Below are 7931 nucleotides of genomic sequence, written 5' to 3'. Positions count from 1 at the left end.
GAAGGTATGAGTCAGGGGATTACCTTACAATCTAAAGTAAATTATGTTCCTTCTCTAGAAGTAATCCTGGAAGTGCCTGTTGTATGGGAAATGGGAGCAGCAGCAGTGTTAGAAAGAAGACAGTGATGTGGAAAGGACCCTGGACTGGTAGTTTGAAGAACTGAACTCTAATTCTTGTTTGCAAGCAACAGTTTTTGATGGCCTTGGGTGAATTACTTCACTTCTTTGGATTTGCTTCAGTTTCCTCTGTAAAATGAAGGAGGTAGACCAGATGGCTAAACTCAATTAAACAACAACGCATTGACTGTCTAGTTTTCTGTGACCCAGTACTAGGTACCTGTCCTCTTGGATTTCATTATCTTGCAGATAAGACAGACGTTAACAATTAATTTTAAGCATGATAACTATTAGGACACGGGACGTATAGGGTGCAATGGGAACATATCAAGGGGTTACATGTTAAGAAGGGTCAGGATAGACCTCCCTGAGTAGCGTTGGTTTAGACTGAGAATGAAGGGTGAGTAGGAGTTGGCCAGGTGAAGATTTTTTTGTTATTATTCTGTTGTCGATTTCTACTTTAACTCCATTATAGTATAAAAGCATAGTTTGTATTATTTCAATTCTTATAAATTTGTTAAGGCTTGTCTCGTGACCCAGGATGTGGTCTATCTTTGTGTATGTTTCATGTTCACATGAAAAAAAATGTGTATTCTGCTGTTGTTGGTTAGAGTGTTCTATAAATGTAAATTAGATCCAGTTGGTTAATGGAGCTGTTCAGTTATTTTATATCCTTACTGATTTTCTGTCTAATAGTTCTATCTATTACTGAGAGAGGAGTATCAAAGCCTCCAGCTATAGTTATAATTATGGATTTGTGTATTTCTCCTTTCAGTTCTATCAGTTTTTGCTTCATCTACTTTAAAGCTCTGTTGTTAGGTGCATACACTTTTAGGATTGTTATGTCTTCTTGGTGAATTCATCTCTTTATCATTATGTCATGCTTCAATTTATCCCTTGCAATTTTCTTTGCTCTGAAGTCCACTTTGTCTGATACGAAAATAGTCATTCCAACTTTCTTTTTATTACTGTTTTTATGGTAGATTTTTTCCAGCCTTTTATATTTGACATATGTGTATCATGTTTGAAGTGAGTTTTTGTGGACAGCATATAGTGGGGTTGTTTGTTCTTTCTATTCTGATAATCTCTGTCCTTTAATTAGTGTGTTTAGGCTATTTACATTTAATGTAATTCTTAATGTTTGGATTTACATCTTCCATTTTATTATTACTTTTCTGATTGTTTCCTCTTTTTGTGTCTCTCTTTCCTTTTTCTTGCCTTCTTTTCAATTATTTGAATACTTTCAGTATTCTGCTTTAATTTTATCTATTGGATTTTTACTATATCTCTTTTAATAGGTATTTTTTTAGTGGTTGCTGTATGGATTAAAATACGTATTCTTTTTTTTGTGTGTGAGGAAGATCAGCCCTGAGCTAACATCCATGCCAATCCTCCTCTTTTTGCTGAGGAAGACTGGCCCTGAGCTAACATCTATTGCCAACCCTCCTCCTTTTCTTTTTTCCCCTTTTTCTCCCCAAAGCCCCAGTAGATAGTTGGATGTCACAGTTTCACATCCTTCTAGTTGCTGTACATGGGACACCGTCTTAGCATGGCCGGACAAGCAGTGCGTTGGTGCGCGCCTGGGATCTGAACCCGGGCTGCCAGTAGTGGAGCACGTGCACTTAACCGCTAAGCCACGGGGCCGGCCCCAGTAGATAAGGCTCTTTAGCCACCTCTCAGAGAGAATCTTAGAAATGATTTTTATAGATAGATAGAGCCAAAATGAGCACCGGGCCAATCTTAGAAGTGACCAGTAAGGCTTATGACTACTTCTTCCCTGTGGATTTATTCAAAATCAGAAGCAAAGACATAACTGGATGAAATATTAATTGGCCTGACTCATTGTGCTTGTTTAAAATTCTGCAGAGAGTCCCATTATCATGAGGAGAGAGTCCTTTGAGTATAACCTGAAATACCACGTTGTCTGTGAGTTCCAAGGTCACAAGCCCTGTGGGAGACCCAATCAACTACCCTGGGCAGAGGACTTCTGGACATGAATGCAGTTGATACTCTTCCAGTGGAATTTAATTTATATATAGTGAGGGATAGAGCCGGAATGGGGCATTCACATCATGTAGCCCAACCCCTACTTCTTGCAGATAAAGAAACTCTTGAAGCCTGAGTAGATAAAAAATAACTTGAGTTGGTCAAGGGATGGAACTCCAGTGAGAAGGGCCACCTCATTGTACAACTCCAGGGGTACCATTCACATTATAGTCTAGGTGAATGGCACTCCCTGGAGTTCTGCAGTATGCAACCTGCACTGCTGTACATGGTGGCCCTACCAATGATTAGACAAAGGGCCCCTTAACGAAGCATGTTTTATATTTTAATATGTTTGCAGACTCTTTTAAACTATCTTTAGTACCTATAACTATCTGCCAGTACATAGCTGCTATCTCATAACTCTTCAAACCATTGTGCTGCACTTAAGACTAGGATTAGACTCTTGCTATTGAGGAGACCTGTCTACAAGAGAGATCAAAGAGTATAAGTCCTAGGAAATAACTTTCAAGACCTCAAGTATCAGCCAAAGCAGCAGCCTGGGCTTGGGATTTGCCTCATTCTGACATTTCATTCTATATCGTCTTATTTTTCATGCATTGCCTGGAAACTCTTCTGGGAAGTTTTTTAAAAACTGTTGTTGTTTTATTATTTCCCCCTGTGCATTTTTTGTTTCCTTTTTCTGGAACTTCAGATATTGAACTTATGGATAGGTCCTCTAATTTTCTTCTCTTTTTCATTGTCTCTTTGAATTTTTTTTTTTTTGGTGAAGAAGATTGGCCCTGAGCTAACACCTGTGCCAATCTTCCTCTATTTTGTATGTGGGTCACTGCCACAGCATGGCTTGATGAGTGGTGTAGGTTTGCTCCCAGGATCTGAACCCGCAATCCCCAGACCACCGAAGTGGAGCGTGTGAACTCAACCACTATGCCACTAGGCCGGCCCCTCTTCTTTTGAATTTTTGTTCAAAGTTCTCAGAGAGCGTTTTGATTTTTCAGTCATTCTATTGAATAATTTTATATTTGCTCTTGCGTATATTTAATTTCCAAAATTCTTTTTTTGTTCTTTATTTTTTGTTCATAATATCTTATTTCATGAAAGTAGCACTTTCTCTTGTTTTTTTGATGATAAAAATTATTGTTTGCTTCAAGTTTTCTTCTGCTCCCTACATTATTTCTATTTCCTCTGAGTTCCTTTTTAAAATGTCTGTTTTGCTTCTCTCTTTCATGTTGGAGGTGTTTCTCAAATGTCTGGTGGTCCTTGCATGTCTGTTTAGTTTAAGATCCATGCGGTATGAAGATGATTGGAGACTCTGTGGCATGGATGAGGCTTGTCAATCAGTAAGTACCGTCAGGTGGTGAGCAGCTTTATTTGTTGGGGGAGCCTCTGTGAAGTAGTTAATCAGTCCCTTAACAGCAGTGCGGTGGCTAACAGGACCACAAAGATCACTACTGCAGCTGTTAGGTTTTCTCCTCACACTTCCATATTAAGCCAATAAGGAGACAATGAGCCCAAATGCATTCAGACAGTTTATTATTTACAGATACAGCAACAGCAAGATCAGACTGGTGTCAGCCCTCCACATCCCTTGTCCCACAGAATGACACCAGATAAGAGGAGCCAGATGACAGGCAACATGGGTTGCTCTGTGTAATAACCATGTTTTCTAGTCTCTGTATTTGATGTTTTGACATCTGGAGCCTTGCTGACCCTGGAAGGACTGCCCTTCCCAGGGTTAGCTAATTCCTAGGGATAGCAAAAAACTCACCTGCGAGTGCACCTTTCATATGCAAACCAACCAACCCAGAGCTCATACCCCCAACCATCTCACACTCTAGGCTCCTATCTACCTGCCTTCATCACCCCAGGGCCAGGTACCAGACAACTAGGGACAGCCTTTATGGCCCAGGGCCCACTGAAATTATTCAAACTAGCCAACCCTAAGCCTGATTACCCTGCCTTGCCCATTCCTTCCCTCAAAACCCACAATAAAGGCTCTTGCCCACATTTTCTCCTCCCTGTATCTGCCTCCTGACCAACCCTGGTGCCTCCCCATGTGGCCCTGCATGGTGTTCCCTGCCTTTTGTTTCTAGGGTAAGTATAAAAAGCTTCTTCCTTCATAACAGTCATCTCCATGTCTGTGTGTCTTACTATACCCTATTGAAATAAATCCTGGATACACTTAAAACGCTCTTCCATTGAAGATCCAACTCTAAACTACAGCCAATTAGTTTTATAGACTTACACAGAAGACTTCAGCAAAGTTCTGTGCTCAACTGAAACTAGGGAGATGAATAAGAAATTACCTTGTGGTAGTCTCCCACGAGGTAAGGAGGCAGATGGGAAATTGCCTCATGGCAGCTCCTCACCATGCTGCTTGTCTTGCCATATCCCAGGAAAAATTGCGGGACATTCTGCCAAGACTTGTGTTAGACTTCAGCCAAGACTTCGCCTATGTGGCCTATGTGGAGATGTGCAAGGACACCATGGTGCCATGGCAGAGCTGTTCCCCTACAACTATGGGGCCCGACCTTTCATGTATCCAGCTAAGAATTGTTTTTAGAAGCACAAGCCACCCCATCAGATGTCCCAATTAGTTGTACTGATAGGGGCTTGGATGAAATCCTTTCTATTTGTCTTAGGTGACATTAGATGGGAATGACTATGGCTGTGACTCCCAGTAGAATGATCAGATCCACCTGGAGGACAGACCACAGCCAGGCTCCTGGGCCAGAGCCAAGCCAGCTAAATATGTCATGAATCCAGGTTGGCAACTGCACATGCCTTGCCTTCGGTGGCCAGAAGGAAATCCAGGGCAATGGGATTATCCATGCCCAGTCATGCTAGAGAGTTTAGACTGGTTTGTGTGTAGAAGGCAAGTATAAACCTGATGTCCATGTTAGAAGTGGTACCCAATGGGGCATAAACTGTAGCAGGAGTGGAATCATTTATTACATTATGAATAAATCAATTTTGTGTTCCCTCTGGTAGACAAACTCAGTCGAATTAAACAGTTCCTGCAAAGAAGGCTGGAGTGCCTTTGATAAGAACAATTTGGCTGTCACATCTGGCCTAATCCCAATGTATGGCCCGCTCTGGGTGGGCTAGAATCTGCCAATAGGTTTGTAGTGGCCTAAGCAGAAGCATTTGTTGACTTGGGATTAGGGTACAGTTCTTACAAGGCTCAAGGTTGAGATTAATAATATGAACTTTAAGTACCAGAAAAGACTCGTAGGAGGAATTTGACCTGAAGGTTTCAAGAACAGCTATTGAGTTGTGTCAAAAGAGTCGAGTGGGAGATGACAGATCCAGAAATTGATTAAATTCAGAGCAATAGCTATGGTCAAGGAAAAGCATACAAGAGAGTTTTGTTTTTACTTAGGCAGTAGAGAGAGACTACAGGGTGCCAGCAATAATAAGATAAGGTTGTATCCTGCCACATTGCTGAAAAAGTTTATTAGTTCTAATAGTTTTTTTGGTGGATTCTTTAAGATTTTATATACAAAACCATGTCATATGAAAGTAAAGAGAGTTTTACTTATTCCTTTCCAACCTGAATGCCTTTCTTTCTTTTTTGCCTAAGTTCCCTGACTATACTCTCCAGTATAATGTTGAATAGAAGGGGTGAGAACAGACATCCTTGTCTTGTTCCTGATCTTAGGGAGAAAGCAGTCTCTCACCATTAAGTGTGATGTTAACTGTGGGTTTTTTGTAGATGATCTTATCAGGCTGAGGAAGTTCCCTTTATTCCTAGTCTGTTGAGTGTTTTTATCCTGAAACAGTGTTGGGTTTTGTCAAATACTTTTTCTGTATCTATTGAGATGCCCATGTGGTTTTTATCCTTTATTCTATTAATATGGTGTATTTATTACATTGATTGATTTTCACATGTTAAACCAACCTTGTATTTCTTGGATTTATCCCACATGGTCATGGTATTTAATCCTTTTTATATGTTTCTAGATTTGGTTTGCTAGTATTTTGTTGAGGATTTTTTTGCATATTTATAAGGGTTATTGGTATGTAGTTTTATTTTCTTGGGATATCTTTGTCTAGTTTTGATATTAGGGTAAAACTAGCCTTACAGAATGAATTGGGAAGTGTTCTTCCACTTCTATGTTTTGGATGAGTTTGTGAAGTTTGGTCATATTTCTTTAAAGGTTTAGTAGAATTCACCAGTGAGGCCATCTGGGCCTGGTGTTTTTTTGGCTGGAAGTTTTAAAATTACTAATTCCATCATTTTGCTTATTATAGGTCGATCCAGATTGTCTATTTCTTATTGAACCAATTTTAGTAGTTTCTGTCTTTCAAGGAATGAGTCTGTTTTATCTAAACTGCTCTTGTTTTTCTACTTTGTTAGGATGGAAGGTTAGGTTATTGATTTGAGGCCTTCCTCCTTTTTTATTATAGGCATTTACAGTTTGTACATTTCCTTCTAAGCACTGCTTTAGTTGCATCCCATAAATTTTGTTTTTGTTTTCATTTGCCCAAAAGTACTTTCTAATTTCACTTGTAATTTTTTCCTTTCACCCATTGGTTGTTTAAGAGTGTGTTGTAGAGGCTCGCCTCATGGCGTAGTGGTTAAGTTTGGCACATTCCACTTCGGTGGCCCAGGTTCGTGGGTTTGGATCCCCGCACAGACCTACAGCACTCATCAGCCACGCTGTGGTGGCTGCCCACATAGAAAGTAGAGGAAGATTGGCACAGATGTTAGCTCAGGGCTAATCTTCCTCAAGCAAAAAAAAAAAAAGGAAAAAAATGAAGAGGATTGGCAACAGATGGTAGCTCAGGGCTAATCTTTCTCAGTAAAAAAAAAAAGTGTTGTATAATTTCCACGTATTTGTGAATTTTCCAGTGTTCCTTCTGTTATTGATTTTCAGCTTCATTCCATTGTGGTCGAAGTAAATACTTTATGCGATTTTAATCCTTTTAACTTCATTGATAATTATTTTATGGCCTAGCATATGGTCTCTCCTGGAGAAGGTTCCATGTGTACTTGAGAATAACATGTATTCTGCTGCTGTTGGGTAGGGTACTCTATAGATATCTTTTGATCTAGTTGGTTTTTAGTGTTGTTCATGTCTTCTGTTTCCTTTTTGATCTTCTGCCTAGTTGTTCTGTCCATTATTGAAAGTGAGGTATTGAATCTCCAATTATCATTGTTGAATTGTGTATTTCTCCCTTGACCTCAGCTCCTAGTGGCTGCCCACATTTCTTTGCCAAGTGGGCTTCTCCATTATGGTCACTTACTTCATGGCAGCTTATTTCTTCAAAGCCAGCAAGTTAGAGAGTCTGTGATCTCAGGGAGGGCCCAGTGCCTCTTTTAAGTGTTTTTAACTTGATTAAGCAGGCACACCTGGGGTAATATCCCTTTTGATTAACTCAAAATCAATTGATCTGAGACCTTAACTGCTTGTGCAAAATCCCTTCACCTTTGCCTTATTTTATTGGCTAGAAGCAAGTCACAGGTCCTGCCCACACTCAGGGAGAGGTAATTACAAAGGTTATGAATAGCAAGTGGCCAGAATCATGAGATCACCATAGGGTTTATACCCGACAAGGTGTACACATTGTAAATGGCTGGTAATTTTTTATGTGTATTTAATCTATAGATTCTTTTCCATAATGGTTTTTCTTACATTTTATTTGTTGTTGTTACAAAACCCAGGCCATTTGTCCTGCATGGTTTCCCATAGTCTGGATTTTGCTGATTATATCCCTATAGTGTTGTCAAACATGTTCTTTTATACTTTGCATTTCCTATAAATTGATAGTTATCTTTAAGGGCTGATCACATGCAAATTCTATTT

This window comes from Diceros bicornis, chromosome X, assembly GCF_020826845.1.
Source record: "Diceros bicornis minor isolate mBicDic1 chromosome X, mDicBic1.mat.cur, whole genome shotgun sequence".
Lineage (NCBI taxonomy): Eukaryota > Metazoa > Chordata > Mammalia > Perissodactyla > Rhinocerotidae > Diceros > Diceros bicornis.
The sequence above is the reverse complement of the archived record's forward strand: the minus strand, read 5'-3'. Positions refer to the sequence as shown.